General features: G+C 42.5%; 1 long non-coding RNA gene across 1 annotated transcript; it reads right to left on the reverse strand.

Moving 5' to 3' along the window:
- Nucleotides 1-10,217: 10,217 nt before the first annotated feature.
- On the reverse strand, nt 10,218-14,711 carry LOC109313032. The gene is made up of 2 exons (XR_002101954.1): nt 14,398-14,711; nt 10,218-10,427 (listed from the first exon to the last, which is right to left on the reverse strand). It is a non-coding gene; the product is annotated as an uncharacterized LOC109313032 (long non-coding RNA).
- Nucleotides 14,712-18,687: the final 3,976 nt, after the last annotated feature.

Below are 18,687 nucleotides of genomic sequence, written 5' to 3' on the forward strand. Positions count from 1 at the left end.
GCCAGCCAGGTGCCCATGGGGAGGGGCGGCCGTAAGTTGATGTCCTGCTGCTCCAGATGTGGTCAGAGCTGCTCTAGGAGCTCCCCAAAGGTTGCCTTGCTCATCCAGGATGTCTCCAGCCACTGCTTGTCATCCCAGGTCTGCTGGATGATATGCAGCCACCAGTCCTGCCTGGCCCAGCAGGCCCAGAGGCAGTGGGGCTGGGGGCTCAGGAAGGTCAGGGCAGCCCCGGCGGTGACATTCAGCAGACCATTGTCGCCATTCCTGCTGGGGTCTGGCCATCTCAGTGGGGTCCAGGCAGCAGCTGCATGGTGGCGGCAGCCCTGGGATGACGTGCTGTGGCTGGACAGGCAGCCACTGCACATGGGGGAGCCAGGCAGGCCCAGATGGACCTGGGCCAGCCAATGGTCATGGTGGCAGGGCCAGCATGGTAGCCAACAGGAGCCCAGAGTGCTGGTCATTGCTGCCAGGGACAGGGGCTGGAGCAGCCATGATGCGGGGAGACAGAGGCAGCGAGGAGTAAGTTGTCGCATGCTGCCCCTATGTTGTGCACCCTAATCCTGGCCAGGGAAGTGGCTGGCCAGGGAGCACAGAGTGGAGCTGTCTTTTCAAGATGAGCTCCCCCTGGTGGTGCAGGGGCCTTTTGCAGGACCATGGGAAGTGGCACCAGTTTGCTGCTAAGAGCAACAAATCTGCTGCCAAATCTCTACACATGGAGACACCTGCCTGGGAGTGTTTACTCGCAAGCAGTTTACTTGCCAGTAAACTGAACTCAGATCAAATGCATGAGTAGATGTGCCATTAGAGTATCAACAGAAATGACCACTGTTTCAGAAAAGAGATGGAAAAAGGAAGAAAGAAAGGGCCAGTTAGTTGATATGTCTACTACACATACACAAGCAATGATTCAGAGAGGGGTTACTATAGGAGTAACACTAATGATGAGACCCTACAGATAAACTAAAGGAGGTGATGTCCAGCTCATTGTACAATCTGAGTATGCTACAAAGCTAATCAAGAGGGAGAGAAAGATATATCATTGCTTGGATAAGTGGGGGAAAAATGACAGGGTTCCTAGGTCATTTCAGGTTTTAGCCATCCATGAATTTGATTGGAGAAATGTACACAGCAGTATAAAGTCTTCAGGAATGTTTGAAAAGCTGTAGATATAATTTCTCAACTGAAAAGTTAAAAAAATACTGCAGGAAGAGTGGCTAGAGGGGAAATGAATACACCTACCAGGGAAAGGACACTCAGCAATGGAAGATCAAAGGAATAGCCATGCTTGCTGAAGGGGCACCTGCATTCGTTATGTCAATATGCAAACTAGTAACAGTCCAGCTGACCAACCTCTCCTGAACTGTTGTGCTGATCTGTGTGTATGCATACACCTTCATTTTATCCCTCTTAAGTTTTAAGTTTTGGATCTGCAGCTGTCTCAAGACCTTGTTCTCCCTGTACAAAAACATCAAATTAATGCATCCCAAAGGCTGTCCCAAGTGCACTCTCTGAAGCACAGAGAGTTAACCATCCTCTGAAAGAGACAAACATCCAGTCGAGAGTAAGTGGAGAGAACAACCAACTAGGATTTGCCTCTGGGTAAAAAGTACATCAAGTTCACTCTACTACTTGGGGCAGACTTTCTAAAGAGCTTGGTTTCCAGCACAGTGCAAAACTGGGTAGACAGATTTTCAAAAGAGTTCAGTGTGTTGTATGTTCATTGGTCACAAAACCTTTTGGAAATATGGAAATTTAAGTGCTCACCTGAGACTTGAACCTTCTGAAAATCTGGCTAGAAATTACCCAGTGGGAGTTGTTGGATACAGAACCTTTCTAAATATTTAGCACTTTTGCAGGTGCCTTACTGGAAACTAAGCTCTTTGGAAAATGTGGCTTCAATTGTGGGTACTGAGCACTTGAAAATCTCTTCCTTAGATACTTTACTTTCCAAGGTCATAGAAGCATATAAAGTACTAAGCCAGTTTTGTTTTGAACCATCAGAAACTGCTTGTTAACCAGCTGCAAAATGGACGTCAGAGTACTAAGCTACACTGTGAGCAATGGAAGATCCTGGATATATTTTCATAAACATACAGCCCCTTTGTAGAAAATGATATAAAAGCCCATGTAACTAATTCATCCTCTACCACATTTAGGAGAAATGCACTGAATAATATATCCATCACCAGATTTCATAGACAATGCATTATATTATCCTGCATGTCTTGTCATAATATATTCAAAGTGATATGTGACGACGGCAAAATCTGTTATCCATTAAAAAGGTGCTGAAGACCAGCTTGTCGGAAGACATATTTTTCTTCAATTTTGCTCCTCATTAGTTTTTGAAGCCTGGAAGTTATAGAACAAAGTTCATGTTAAAGGCTACCACTAATATTATCATGCTGCTTTAATGCTGAAGTAATCAAATATGTGAAAACTATATTCCCTGGTTCCTAGCACTACATTTTTATTCTAAACATTGGGAAAGCACACACATCCTGGAGAGAAAAATGTTTGCAGCTGACCAATATTTATCTGAAAAGTGTGATTTCCTCAAAAGCAGCTTGATGCGGCTTCCTGCCTGGATGTTTCCTAATGCCAGGAGTCTGATTCCAAGCTCATCTACTCCACACATTTACATCAAAACCAGTGCCATTTCATTGGCTTAAGTGGAGTTCCTCCAGGTTTACAGACTGACATAAATGAGATCAGAATTAAACTCAGTTCAATTCTCTTTTTCTGCCCATGGTGGTTGGTTTGTAATCCTAATGCAGGCAGGTAGAATTTCTTAGATTCTCTGAGAAAATTCAGAACGGGGCTTTTTGCAGGGAACACTTTGTCTTTCATTCAGTCATCAGGTATTTTCTCTTGCAGAAATAAATTTGATTCTTTCTAATGCAGCCTGTGCATTCAAAAGTTTGGGATCCTGATGCTGCACCATTCCTCTTTCCATCAGCTAAAGAGATTCCTAGAATTTCTCCATGTGATTCTTCAGGAAAAAGTTCAAGTAACGGTGCCAAAGATTCTGCAGTCCCATCTTCTGGTTACAAGCACTGCCAAAGAAAACATTCCCAGTCTTCTTGGCATCTTGACTCCTCTGTGCACTTATAGGTTGAGACATTCCTTATCAAGTGGTTCTAGAGAAGAAGCTGTTCACAATTCTCCAATAATCTGGGTTGGTTTTACATATTATTAGCTGTCTGAAGAAATTAGTGAGCAGAGGCCTGATCCTGTTCCCACCGAAACCAATGAAGAATATTCACACTGGACATTAGTAGGATGGCACAGTTTTTCACACAAATAAAACAACTGATTGCTAAAGTGTTTAAGTGAGATGGTAGCACACCAAAACCCCAAATGTGGACATGCTTGAGCTTCGAGGTATTTGAAATCTGGTCCAGATCTGTATTTTGTGTCTTGATCTTATCTCTACTTCTTAATTAGTAGAGTGAATTAAAGGCGACAGTCCACAGGGCATAGTATTCAGAATTGAACCTATCCTCAATATAAAATCAGAGACCTTAATTCTATATTATCAAGTCTTTACCAGTACTTATAAACAGCAAATACTTTCTAGAGGAGCTGTCTCCTTGATTCAATAGCATTAATTATGGAATAATTTATTATCTGGGGGGGGCGTGTCTTCACCAGAGGTTTACTGAAGAGTTGCCTAATTCATTCCACGGTAAACATTAGGGCTGTGCAAAACGGCACTGTTCTGTTTTGACTTCAGTTTCGAGGTTTGAACAGAACAGCATTTTATTTTAAATTTCATTTTGAGTTGAAACAGCTGTTCCATTTTGCTCTGTCGAAACAGTGAGGCTGTTTTGACGCTGTTTTGCTCGACCATCATGCTGGGGAAGGGAATGCTGAGTTCCCACCCCAGCTGGATCATAGGGCTGGGGAGGGGAACTGAGCAATCGGGCTCAGTTCCTTCCCTCAGCCCAACTGCAGTGCTTGGGAGGGGAACTGAGCCTGGGCTCAGTGATCAGCTGTGCTGTGATCAACTGTGATCAGCTTCCCGCAGCCCAGTGGTAGGAGATAGGGAGAGCCAGGGCTGTGCTCCTGGCTGCTGCTGGGAGCCCAGCCCTGGTTCTCCCCTGTCTCCCACCACCTTGATGCTGGCTTTGAAACTCAAAACATTTTGAAATGTTTCAACTAGCCTCCTTTTGTTCTGGGGCTGTTTCAAAGCCTTTTGTTTCAATTCTATTTTGCTGTTTCGAGCTCAAAATGAGTCGAAACAGTGTCGAATTGAAACAGCTGGTGAAATTTTGCACAGCCCTAGTAACCATCTCAGCATCTATGTGTAGTGCTATTAGGATGGAGTAAACTAATTAATTCCACTGTAGGTTAGTTCTTGTAAACACAAGTACTATCCTGCAGTGTTTTTTACTCTGCAGAAATGCACATGTAGATGCTGACAGGGCTGGCTAGGACATGAGGGTGCTGCAACATGGGAGCTGCCTGCTGGCTAGTAGGGCTGTGCAAAGCTTTGGGTGCTGAGTAGATTCAGAGGAGATTCGGCCCAATTCGGCAGCAGCTGAATCTCTGAATCAGATTCAGCCAAATAGATTTGGGACAGTGATTCAAATCACCAAATCGAATCACTGTCCCCTGAATCAGCTGAATCTGAATCTGAAGCGAATACTAACTGCTTTGCACAGGCCTACTGGGTAGCCCCACACTGGAGCACCTTAGTGCCCCAGCCAGCTGACCCACCCAGGGCCCCCTGCCAGCTGGGGCTGCTCTGACCCAGCTCAATAAGTTGTAGTCCCAGGCACACATTAAAACACAGCACCTGGGAGCAATAAACTCTGGTGCAGTGTTGTGCATTAGTTGCACATGTAGATGGGCCCAGGGCTGCAAAATAGGACCAGAGTAACTGGATATATCAGTTTTAATTTTACTTTTTGGTCACTATGGGAAAGCTTTCCAAAGTAATCTAAAGTATTCCTAATTCCTATTTCCTATCAATTTTCAGATTTTGAAACTGAAAATGTTAGTGTCTAAGAAATATTCTCTTTCAGCCTTGCAACTGAGCACCCAGGTCCTTCAGGCAGCATTGCCAATCCTTTTCTTTTTTCCTGTTTTGTTACTTGATAGTTATTATTCATTATGCTCCTGTTTAAAAAATGGCAGTCTTCCAATCAGAGCTCTAAATCATGTGACTTTACTGGGGCTCTGAACTGCGGCGACTGAGAGGTATCACTATAACAAGGAAGCAAACTCTCTTAACAGCTGAGGGAAGTAGTTAGCCATGCTAGTCTGAAGTCAGGGGGAAGGTAGCATCTCTGAAAATACAAGCCTCGCAGCCTTGGGAACCTCTTTCCTGGTAAAACAATACACTGTACAAAGAGATGGGTATATTAAGGAACCCCTTTTCTGAAGTGACTGCTTCATTGTGTGTTTAAGGTTTCCCATATGAATTTTGCTTGACCCACCTTTACAAGGCAGTTGATTTGTGCTGGTCCTTTGAACAGTTGCTTGCAAGTTTCACTGCATTTTAAGGCTTGAAAGGGAATTTACTACAAAGAGGAAAACCCTGTAAGAAAAGGTCACCCAATGTCAACAAAGAATAAGGCTCAGGGGGTAGATTTTAAACCTCCATGCCCAAGACTTTCATCATTGCCTTTTTTTGTTATGATGTGGATGGGACCTTGGCTAGTGCCTGAAGGTTCCAGCATCATTCCAAAAGGTGGGGATGAGCCAAAGGGACAACTCACAGATATGATAGTTTATACTGACATAGAAAAAATGTATGCAGATTAATTGCTGGAGTAAACCTAGGAGAGTTTTCTCGGGAGAAGAGATAGTAAGTCAGCCAGAGAGCTCAAAAAGACCCTCTTTGTGGCCTGATTTGGTTCCCCGCACAGTAAGATTTCTGCTATTAATATTATTGCTATCATTCCAGATAGCAAAATAAAAGGCAGCAGTCTGCAGAAAGGCTTAGTCTAGAGTAAACTGAAAGGTACTCCTCAAATTAAGGTGCAGGGTAAAGCCCAAGGGGGCTCCTCTTCCTTTGAAGTTAACCAGGCATGATCCATCAGTCCAATTATTATTATTTGTAGGACAGCAGTACCTAGAGACCCCAACCCAGATCAGGGCTTCATTGTGCTAGGCACTATAAGCACATTGTGAGAGATGGTCCCTGCCCCAAAGATCTTACCTTTCAACTAATCAAGAAGGACAAATGGCAGGCCTCTAGGTACAAGTATGATGCACAGTGCTCACTACCAAGCACCAGTTATCTGTTAAGAAGATCAGTCCTCTAGCATATAGAAAGCCCTCAGCCCTCCTTTCCATAAAAATCATCCCCTTAGAGAAAGACTAGCTAAACACAGAGGCCTTGCAATATTTCCTGAAAACCATCAGACCAAGGAAGGAAGAGAATTTCAGAGTCAAGGACCCTCTCCCAGGAAGCATCCCCAAACTTTACACATTCAAATCAAGGAAGAGTCAGATTAAACCTTCCAGATAATCTCTGTCCTGGAGTGGAAAAAGATTGTTCTCTCAAAATGGACAGGATCTATCTATACAGACATTGATCCCTAATCAAAACAATGCTAAAGTATATACTTAATTTAAAGCCATGTTATTAAATGTTCTCCTGAGTGAGAATATTGTCTTGGATCAAAGCTTAGTAGAGGTCTAAATGGGCTTCCAGAATAGCTTCAGGCTAAACACTTGCAGTGATCCTATCTAGAGGTGACATTATGACAAAGGCATGGACAACTACGGTAAAGTCTCCATATCCATAAAGAAAGGTTCACCAAACAACATCAAAGGGGAAAATATTACTTTTGGCCAGCGTTTCCATGGGAAAATGCAGACGTAGCTGAAGGTTCAATTAGATCCAAAGATTCCAGACTTGAATAACAGGAGGTGGACACATCCTCTGAGCTAGTATCATCATCATGTTCTTCTGGTCACTTCTTGCTTACGGTGTTTTCTTGATTGAGGGTCAGCCCAGTAGTTCTCATCCAAGTTTAGTTAACTGCACTGTTGTCTATTTACACGGGCAGAGATAACGTTGGCATTGCAGCTCAAACCATTCCAGTTCCTCCCTCCTCAGGGGACTTGCACTGAGCAGGAGGGTGACAACAGGATTCCTTGTTATCTCTAGGAGCCCTTGGGGCAGATGAGCAATCAGCCAACACCCCCTGAGAAAAGAACAAAGCTGTCAAAGCACAATTCTGTCTGTCCCAGACAGGGCCCACAGCTGTGTCAACACCTGTGGTCAACAATATCAAAGGCAACTCATGTGCTCTAACAGAATCAGCATGGATACTTGATCTTCTTCCATCTCCAGAAGGAGATCATCAACCAATAACTGGTATAGTCTCCTGGGCCTAAAACCAAACTGAAGCAGGTCAAGGAAACCTGAGAGGTAGGTATTACCAGAGTTGCCTTGATGCATTCATAATCCTCCCCCACATTAGGAAGCAATGTTTTTGCATGGATTCCCATTCAGAAACCCTGTGAAGTCTCTCCTTATGTGAAGTGCAGTTGATTCGCAGATCCAAATCTTTCCTGCAAAGAGGCCTGCGGAGCTCCTGTTAAGGGGATTCTGCATGCTGTGAGGAAAGGGGGGATCATCTTGCAGAGGTAGCGCTCTATTCCCTACATGTTTGTAGCCCTTCCTTCCCATTTTTATTCTTTCCTGCAAAGTAGTGAGTAGGGCAGCATGTAGCCCATGGTCTGTGAGGAAATGCCCTAGCGCTTCACTCTTGTGGAGACTACTAGCTTACTACCCCTCCAAAAATATAGTAAACTACTGCACGGCCTTGGCCTCAGAGCATCTCAAATTCTGCATGTCAGGGGAAGGGAAGGCACAAAGAGCTCTAAGACCCCCCAGCCTGACGTTCCACTAAACCTCAACATATCAAATTGAAATGGGCCTCTTTTTGCCCCTGGCTGTTCCTATAATTTAAATGCTTTAACCTTATAAGGTAGCATTCAGGAATCATGGTACTCAAGAGTTAAAGCTAATTTGGGGTGTAATTTTGCAAAAGAGTGGGAGGCTTCAAGGGACTTTCACCTTGAGAATTGACATTTTGTTTTAGCACAGGTCATGTGTGATGCTGGTACCTACAGTTTAACCTTCCCAGGTTACCTCATATCACCAGTTTCCTCATCTCTTGTCTTGTAGGGATCAACAGATTAGGAGCAAAGAGGATTTGAGGCTCATTTATCAGTGGTGCTGAGTGCCTGCTGCTCCCAGCAAGGCAGAGAGGAAATGTGGGTGCTCAGTATCCTTGCAGAAGGAGGTGGTTTGTCTCTGTCAGTTCTGCTCTGGCATTTGCTTCTCAAGGTGAGTTCAGATGTAAACGCTGCATGGACTGAAATGGTGAGCAGTGAATGAGTGAATATGTGGCCCATTGAAGCCAGTGTCAAAATTTCCTACTTCAGCGAGGCCTGGATTTCCCTGTAGATTTCCATCTATCTGCAGGGAAGACAAGAAAGGCTCACAAGATCTCCTCTCCATCCTCAGCTTCTACCCTCTGTAGCCACCCCTTAATTCTTCCTCCTCTGTCCTAGAGCTCTTCCTTCTACTTGGAGCCTGTGCCTTCTTAACCCCTCCCTCTCTCTTATCCCTACGCCTTTGTGCCCTCACCTCCACCTCCCTTATAAGTTATTACTAATCATTTAACTCTTTTCTTTGCACCTAAAAACAGACACATGTATGATACAACCTGGAAAAAGCCTTTTCCTGACTGCAGCTTCCCCCCATCTGCTTCCATTCTTCTGTCTCCAGACTCCTGGGCCATGTTGTCGTCTTCTGATGGCTCTGCACTCTGATCTCTGATTCCTTCCTGTCTGGCTTCTGCGCTTTCTACTCCACAGGAACCTCTCTTCCTCCTTTTATCTTTGGTGATCATCACACTGCTGCTTTTGCCATTGGTCCCTCTTTCCCTCTCCTAGCTCCAACCCCTGGCTTTCCTTTCATCTTTTCAATGACTGCTTCACTGCTTCTTCATCTCTCCTCTGCTGCTCTGACTCTTGGCCCTCCATGGAGTTCTGCCCTTCTTTTTCCTTCTCATTACATTTTCTTGAAACTTAGTCCAACCTTAGCACAAATGATTCTCAACTCCTTTACAGGAGAGAAAGGAGTTAAGTCTGTTATCATTCAGTCCTTGGTGAACCACTGTATCAGTAAGGGACCAAGTGTGGTAGTCAGCTTTGTTGCATGGACATCTGTCTGTGCAGTAGGAACTGGAAGAAGACCACTAGTCCTTTTCCTACAATAATCGCTATTAAATAGCTAAATCTGGCACTTGCAAGTAATTAACATGACTGTGGAATTCACTGTATTCCCTATTTAGCATTAATAGGGCAAGTCTTCTGTGGCACTCGCTGCAGAACTGAATAAATAGAACACTTTGCCTGCTCTGCATTTGAGCTAGAGATATACCAATCTGTTTCTGTTCTGGAGGAAGTAGCAAAAGCAAATATCTTTTCACTTATTCTGTGACTATATATCACAGATTATATAGTTCAGTATGTTGTGATTGTTCAGTGAATCCTCCAAGAACAAACTCAGCCCAAGATTCTGTCTGGTTCTTTCCTAACAGTGTATACACACACAAGTACATATTTATCTAAGTACACAGCTAGTGCAGTCAACCATGTAGCAAAGCTACCTGCTATATTTCTCCTTTTGTGCATGGCTTTTTTCTTTTTTCTTGGATTTCACCCGGTAGGTCTACATGTGCAATTAATGCAGCTGAATAAATTGGTGCAGTTTGTGCTAGAGTTTATTGCTCTTGGGTGCCACATTTGCATGTGTGGCCAGAACCACAACATGTTCAGCCTGGGTGAAGCAGCCCCAGCTGGCATGGGGCCCCAGCCTGGGACAACTCTGACCTGGCTCAACGTGTTGTGGATGGGCTGGCTGGCTAGGGTGTGAGGGTGCTTCAGTGTGGGGCTGAAGGCAGCCCCCGCACTGCAGCACCCTCATGTCCCAGCCAGCCCTGTCAGCATCGACACGAGCATTGCAGCAGAGTAAATAACTCCACCATAAGATAGTACATGTGTCTGGCAGTACTGCCTATGGTGGAGTTAATAAATTTAGACCATCCTAATAGCACTGCCCATGTAGACAGTGACATTTTACTGCAGAACTCATTAGTTGGTTCTGCAGTAAATGTCTTGTTTAGTTGCACCCTCTGTCTACATTATCAGCTATCATGCCAATACCTCTGGGTACAAGAGGATCCAGGCAACAGATTAAATGTATTAGGAGTCAGAGCTTGTATTAGCTTATGAGGGCAGAGCCTCCAGCCATATCTCTAAGGAAATATACTACAATGCATTCCCATTCCTATTAGCATGGGAGAATAGGACCCACAGCTCAGCCTTGCCTTCCAGCTGAAATGCTAGCTAAACAAGCAAAATATGTCATCCAGGAGACCTCAGAACAGCTTCTGAAAGGAAACAATAGATGAATGAAATGCATTTAAAAAGAACAGTTTTAGCCCCAGAGTGCCTTGAGTTCTAGAGTAACCGAGCCCAGCGTTTCTGTACATCTCAAAGTTAGCTTCAAACACCAGTGCCAGGTGATGTGTAGGAAGGACATGGGGGGGGCACATGCCCCCCCACCCCGAGATTGGCCCACGCCACCTGGGGAGTGGGGGCACTGAGAGAAGCACCAGCCAGTGCCCCCCTGAGATTGATGCCGGCCAGGGAGTGGGAGTGCCGAGAGAAGCACTGGTGGCACTTCTGGTTCTGCTGCCAGTGCTTCCGGGGTCAGCTATCGGCCACTGGGGGACCCCCCCACCGGTCGGTGATTGGCCGCTGGTGCCCCCCTAGACTCAGGAGGCACCAGTCACCCATGCCCCACGTCATTTGCAAAAGATTGGACATTACACTGAACTAACCAAATGTTCTAGATGAAGGCAAAAGTTATAGCTTTGGGGTCCCAGCAAGACCCAGCATGAGGTGCAAATGCAAGGAAGAAATGACCATCCAGAAAGCAGCGTAGCCTTAACAGATCCTTTATTGCCTGTAGTTCTGCACAGGCTGTTTCCATAAAACTTGGGAGAGATTTTCAAATAGAAGGGATTTTTTTTTTAAGTAGCTTTATGTTAAACAGTCTTCATCTTCCCTAAGTAGCTGTTTTCCTCTTTCTCTCTTACTGGTTAAATCTGGGTTGAGATTTGATTGCTGTAGGACAGAGGTATGTTAGGAAATTTGATGCAAAGGACAAGAAAACAAAAATCAGAGGTATTCAGCCTGAAAAGAGGCTTTGTCCCAGGCATAATTCTTGTGTGTTTAAGGACAGAGTAATAGATTTGGAAGGATAAGTCATATATCTTAGGATTTTCTTCCCTGCCCCCTTTGATTGATTAATTCCAGTCTCTTCAGATCTTTGCCTGTTCCCACAAACCTGGAATCTCAGGATTGTTTGATTAAGTCATGGTTACCATGACAATAAAAGTGCCTCTGGCCAGTTTGACCTTTGACTGGATTCAATTCACTGAGAGAAATGGACAGAGACTATAGAAAAAGCTTTATCTTCAGGCCCACTACCACATAAAACAAGCTATCCCATACTTGCAATAAATGAGTTTGTCTACCCTTTTAAAATATAAATAAGGCTGGAATTCTACATGGAACCTTATGAATTTCGGTTGTCAATTTATCTTTTAATATAATTTCATATAAGATACATGCAATCAAAAGACTGGGGAATTATACTAACATTTAACATAATAAAAACAAAAGCCAAAATTCAGACTGCACATATGAAAGAGCCCCTTGCAATTATGACTGCATATTATGTAGATGTATATGTAATATAAAATCGCAACAGATTTAAAGGCCTCATTTCTCTTCACCCACCCTGCCCCCAAGCTTCATTCTGAAGCCATTGTGTTGCTGTTGCTCATATAGATAATTATTCCTTTTCAAATACTTTCATTGTAAATCCATTTCAGCAAAAATAAAAAGGGGGGAGCGATTTCAAAATTAAACCTGTTATGCGATTTGTAAATGGGCCTGACAGAATGACAGCCGAATGGCCGTTGCAAGGCAATTCATGCATGCAGGATTTCCAAGTTCCCTGGTGGGAGAGTATGCTATGCCTGTGTGTGTGGTGCACACCATTTGTACTGTTCTTCTGGCTGCTTTACTCACTGCACTGCAGCCCTCTGCGGTGGTGAAAAACATTTTTTCTAGTCCACCCCAGAACAAAAATCTGGATAAAGAGGTATGAGCTGCTTGGTGTAAGTGTCCCCGCACGATCCAGCAGGGATCCCAGAGGTGGTCTGCTTCCCAAAATGGAGTGGATTGGTAAAGTGACTTCAGAAGGATAAGTGAATCAAGAGCTTAAGCCACTCGGAAAGTGTGGATTTAAATGTACGCAGCCACAGCTAACCCGCACTAGTATGGAAGCCAGAAAGCTGCCCTTAGTTTATTTGGTCAAGTGATCAGCTGACCAAGAATACAGCACAAAGCCAAAAAGACGGAGGAAAATAAATCCAAGATTGCAAAGCAAAATGGAAAAGGGGCTCAACTCGAGGCAATAGTTGGGTTGGCCTTACTTGAGTAACCAACAGTGCTAGTTTGAAACATGGACCTGAACAACAAAGGTGGGATCTAAATTTCCACAGCATTTAGCTCCAGGTTTCTGGTTTGAATTCACCTCTCTCAGCTTTTGAGAAGCTCACCTTCTTCTGCTTGCTCGGGGCTGTCTTAAATTCTGAAGTACATGCAAAGTTTCCGATGGCTTCTGTGAGCGCCCACAACAAATGTAGAATTCCCTTCCCTTCCTCCCCATCTCCTTGGAGGAGAGTTGCATGATCTGGCATCATTCTGACAGGCCATTTCAATTGCTATATGATTCAAGCTTACCTAGAACTGGCAAGTTTTATTGATTTTAAGGCGGCCAATATTTTTATCGGTAGAAAGCGTGTAAAAAAAATGGAAATCCAGAAAAAAAGATTCTCTCATCTTGCAAGAATTCTTGAGGATAAAAGGGAAACAAATAAAATAATTTAAGTTCCTTAGGAACTTCCGCCTGATTAACTTTCCATGAGACATGGGCTCTTGAAGGCCTGTGCTGCTTTGAAAACAGTTTAAAGCTCTTGAAAATGTTACCCGAAGTCATCTTCTTTCTTGGATCATAAACAAATCTGTCTTTAGATTAGGGTGGTGGTTTCCCCTCTGAACAGATATCAGTAGGGTATGTGATCACTATTAACTTGTTCACCATCTATAGTACCAAGACTGCAAAAATTATTAAGGTAGAATCAGACTGTTCCATCCCTGTTTTTTCCCTCTCCTCAGTCTTTTGATACTGAGTACTTCCAGTTCTGTCCCTACAATCTGTAAACCCTTGACAATATTTTATACTTCTTTTTAGTCTCTCTCTTTCTCTGAAAAACTTCAGCAGCCTATTAGTGTTAGAATGTGAGTGTTTATTAAATCCAGATATCTATTTATCTATTGGTCTATCTTTATGTAATTCATATACGTGTATGTCTGCAGAAGCAAAGTTCTGAGTATAATGTTCCATTAGAGTGAAATGTTTACATAAAGGAAACTGAGGAGTTTAGCTATTATAAACCTGGAGACTGTCAGTTTAGTTACAAGAATGTCATATGCAGTCTATGGTGAGCCTTAAATTGAGACCCTATCACATATCTCTCCTTTTATATTTGTCCCTTTTCCTCCTCACTTGTAGCCAATCACAGATGTACCATAGATTGATTCAAATGTGATGGGAATTGCTAATGAACAGCATGATTATGGACAAAACATTGGTTTAAATACCTGCATGGGTAACTACAAGACAATTACCATCTTGCCCAAAGAGACATCTCTCTTTTAGGCTCAAAACATCACTCCAAGGCCCCAGTTCTAACTATACCTCCCCCAGACTAAATCCATACACAGTCACTCATTTTTATTTTAATTTAGAACTGAAACCTATATAAAGATGAATTTCACCCTGTCTGAGGCCCTCCAGCAAACTAAGTTATTGTAAATTGCAGTATCCATTTATCTGTCATGGCAGTGTCTGAGACATACACAATCTTTAGCATCCCCCTGGGACACAGTACTATTATCTCTACTCTACAAGTGGGGAACTGAGGCACAGTGATGCTAAGTGAGTTACCCAAGGTCACAAGGAAGGTCCTTGTCCGAGTAGGGAACTAACTAAATTCCAGACTAGAGCCATGATGCCTGGATCATCCTCCTTAACCTCTCCTTTCTCCATCCAGGTTCTCTGCTCATTCCAAGTGACAGCATCCAAAGAATGATTTTAAGGTATGAGGAATGGAAAATCTGGGTGAGTCCAGGAGATGCCATCCACTGGGAAGGGGTTTAAAAGTACCTGTGATTTGGTTCAATCAAGTGCATTCAAAATTGGTATAATGTCTTTTGAAGTACCTTTCTGAGTTGATGACAAAAGTCATTGTTGGCTGAGATGGCCACAGCAGAATCCAGAGAAGGGTTGAACTTCACTAAAGCACTACCAGCCCCCCTCAGTTCTGACACAGACTGCTGAAAGCCACTGGGAGCAATCACCAGCATGTGAGAGTCATAGTTCATGACAGTATATTCTGAGCATTTTTGCCTCTGACCTATGAATGCAGCAGTCCACTGCCTGTCCAGAGTCCATAGATTTCCTACTCCAGGGAAAATGCATCCTGTTTTAACACATGGTAACTAACATGAAGTTAAGCATTCAGACAGGACACAGAGCATTGTGTTTAGAAACTTGTCAACTGGTTGTGGTTATCTCCAGAGTAGCCCTAGGCTTAATCACAGACAACTGACATGACTTTAAACACAAGTACCTGGTCAAAATTCAGCCATTATGTTAGTTAATATGCATTAGAATTATAAAGCAGTTCCTTTTCCCAAGTCTCCCATTGCTGAGTCCCTTTGGTCACATGAGAGGATATGCACCACTGGAGACCAATATCATTATTTGTATATACAATTCTCTTCTGACCTACACTGATGGAAAATTGTAGTAACTCTACAATGGAGTTCCCCCTACCATATAGCCTCAAGAAAACAAAATCATGACGTATGCACCTAAAATCATTTTAAGCCAATAAACCAAAATAAATCTTATTATATCTTATTTCTCCGTTCCTGACCCACAATTCTTTTTCCCTGCTTCCTTTCTAGGTTCTTCCAAGAGCAAGCAAAACTTAGGACAAAACAAAGGAAACCAAACAGGAGTAAGGTTTGGGGTAGCTGGCTTTCCCATCTATAACATGTCTACATATTCATTAATGCACCTTTGCTACTGCACAGTAAGTTTATTACCTCTAATATAAGGTACTAATTAACGGCTAATGCACAGTAGCAAAGGCAAACATTATTTTGTGACACAATGCACTGTAGACTAGTTTTACTGCACATTAATGCATTAACACAGTTTTTGCCCTGACACACTAATGCACAGTAGAACAGGCCACTGCGCTTAAGGCATCTCGTGTAAACACACCCCTGGATGCACAAAATGATTCCATGGGAATGAATGAAGGTAGGACCAACAACCAGCACAGATGCTCACTGCTTTTGAACCCTCATTTGGACCAAACTATTGCTCCTCAGAAATGAAACAAGGAAGGAAAGAATCCTGCATCTGTCACCTCCAGGCATACTTCAAAGAACCTCTCTCTCTCTCTTTCCCCCTATATTTCTATCTCCCTCAAATATTAATAAAAAGGGAAACATAACAAAAAAAAGGGAAAAAATAATGGAATCTTTCTCCCCATTGGTATTTTTCCTACAGCCTCTTCTCCCTGCCTTGTTACTCTATTAATCCCATCCCACTGGACTCATGGGTTATGTTGCACAAGGTGGAGCAAGGTGTCTGGGCCAAATTTAAAGAACCGTGTCTAGATTGCACGTGTACACAAACATGCATGCATAACTGAGCCTGAAGTCTCTTGTGTCTCCTCTGTAAAAATGGTTTTAGAGGCTTTTCCATGGCACAAATCACTGCAATATCTAGGCACCTGTCATACATTAGCTAATTTATCCTCATAGCACCTTTCTGATGGGGGACTGAGGCTCACAGAGGTTAAGCGATTTGCCCACTGTCACTTAAGAAGTCTGTAGCAGCATTTACTCCTGAGGCTCAATCCTGGGTTTTACACTTTTACACACAAGGATGAATTCCTGGCTCTGTTGATGTCAATAGTGAAAATCACATTGATTTCAATAGGGTCAAGATTTCAAGCAAAGCTCTTATAACGGTTTCTTTTACAGAGATGTGTGTGTGTAAACTTTTTTCATATCCTTACATCAAAGGCACTCTACAAGTACAAACACTATTAGTAATAGAGTTGGTCAAGCTGTAATGATTCTTTTCTATTGAAAATGGGGACCTTTCCCTAAATATATTATTTTTGCTAACAATTGTCTACATATTGTCTAAAGCGTACCTCTTTTGCCAAATCGGCATTTTCAACTGTAAACGTCTTTGCTGAAACTCTTTGTTTTTTACTTGCTCTCATTGCAAACTTTAATAAAAACCGCTTAATTCTTGAGTACCCCTTTCCACTGCAAAGGGAGATTCCAGTTATTTTCATCCACTTGAACACATTACAAAGACACATTCTTGCAGGTTCTCCCCTCGCCTTTGTTACAGATCCCTCCTCCCGGCAGACTCAGGGGTTCTTCCCGTTCAACATTCCATGAATTCAGATCGGTTCAGCGGGGCTTTGGTAGATGGCTTTTCCTTCCCAGAATGAACATCTAAGATCTGTGTTGCTCCTTAGGACTTGAATTTCTCACACTGTATTTTTTCCTCTGTTAATACAGCCGTGTTACTTGCCTCCTCCCCACCATCCAGCCATCTCATTTTGTAGTCCTTATGGGGGACCAGACAAAACCAAAACCTTGTTACTCAAAAAGAAAACAAAATATTTTTAGTGGCCCATAAAAACTGAAACTGGGCTTGAACCTCCTTTAGTCTGGAGTTTTCTCTGTAAAATGTAAAGGAAGAGGTTTTGTCGAAACCAGAGTGGTTAATTTTAACCACTTTCTAGTATATTCTCTCCTTTGGTGTTCCTAACATTCCTCGTCTTTGAAGCATAGGCATCACTTGTTCAGAAATGTTTGAGTTGATTTCTGTTCTGAGTCCAAGGGAAGAACGAGCAGTGCTAGATGCAGGGTGGCAAATTTAATTCCCAAGCCATTTAACTGTTTCCTGTCTGATCTAAATTGTTGGCTAATCTCCTGCATCCCTCTAGAATACTCAAGGCTGAAGACTCAAGTTGTCAAAATACCACTTGTCCTTTCCACCAACCTATTTGTAAAGTCTTGCGGAAACCTGATTTTGATCAAGAGTGGTGGGGAGCTTTTGAAAATCTCCTGTCAAAAAATGTAGCCCATCTATCCATAATAGCTCCATTTCCTGGAGCAGTTCCTAATACGCTTGGAGATCTTCAGATGAAAGATAATTTACGAGTACAAAGTATTATTGTCCTTATTCATTTGGATTGTCAAGTAAGATTTCAATTAATGCAGGTGAAGAGACATGGCTTGCTTCACTTGAGGGAGTTTCCTGCAGTTTCCCCAATAGCAGTACCCAGACACAGATTACCTTTATCTTTTGTGTGCTTAGAAATCATGGTTCCTTCAGAAGCCAGTTTTAGTTCCTGTAGTGATGGGAAATTCTGTTTCACTGCAGGAAGGACTTTATTATTAAGTACAACAGTATTAATTACTTCCTTGGTGAAGTCTCTGGTCCAGCCAAAACTTTTGCAGGGCCACATTACTCACAGCTATCACAGCCTCCAAGTAATACTGCCAGTGTTATTCAAAGAGCAATCCACTAACAAGCTAATAAATATACTGTGCAAGTCTACAGTGTATTTTATACAAATATTCCCTTCAAATTTTCTTTTCTGTTCTGTCCAGGTTCTTTTCCCATTTCTATCTCCATAGTACAGAAGTACATTAGCATTTATGTTTCATAGCTTTTAAAACATGGGTGGGTTAACCTTTATCAATACCTCCCAATATTATCCCTATTTTACAGCAGAGGAAACTGAGGCACAGAGAAGTCAAAGGTGATCAGAAAAGGAAATGGGATATCTGTGGGATATACTTTTAAAAAGTGGAAGGGGCTGGGTTGCCTCTGTCTCATGAATTTGTAATATCCTCCCTGATGGCTGACATGCTTAACACAAGCCTTATATCCCTAGTGCTTACTCTACACTATTATTAACCAACCAGAGTTCAGCATTTTTCTTTAATTTCCCCTAAGATTACAACCAGGGCAAGTTTGCTGTTGCTTCAAAACAATGTTTCTCCGATTACAAGCTATGCTGACAATTATAGTGATTTAAAACCAAACTAATTGTGAAGTACTTTGATCATGCTTAGCACAACTTGTGGTCTGTAGGCTGAAAATAGTTGAAAGGAACCTTTAGAATCACAATTTCCTTTAATATCAATTTTATGGTGACATGCATTATAATGCATGATTTTAATGTTAAAATTAACCTTGTGTTTTTTCCCTATATTCCGCTTCTTATTTGAATATTGCTGGTGGTGTGATTTTCTCTCCTTTAAATAAAATTTTCTTTGCAATTTGTTTTTGCTTGAGCCCTATTTTCCCTTATTTATTTGTATTTATCCAGAATAATTTTCTAAATTATTTATTATTAGTTATAAATTATACTGATTTTGGACTCAACCTTGAAAGTT

The sequence above is a fragment of the Crocodylus porosus genome, unplaced genomic scaffold (assembly GCF_001723895.1).
Source record: "Crocodylus porosus isolate Cpor-Errol unplaced genomic scaffold, CroPor_comp1, whole genome shotgun sequence".
NCBI classification, from domain to species: Eukaryota; Metazoa; Chordata; order Crocodylia; family Crocodylidae; genus Crocodylus; species Crocodylus porosus.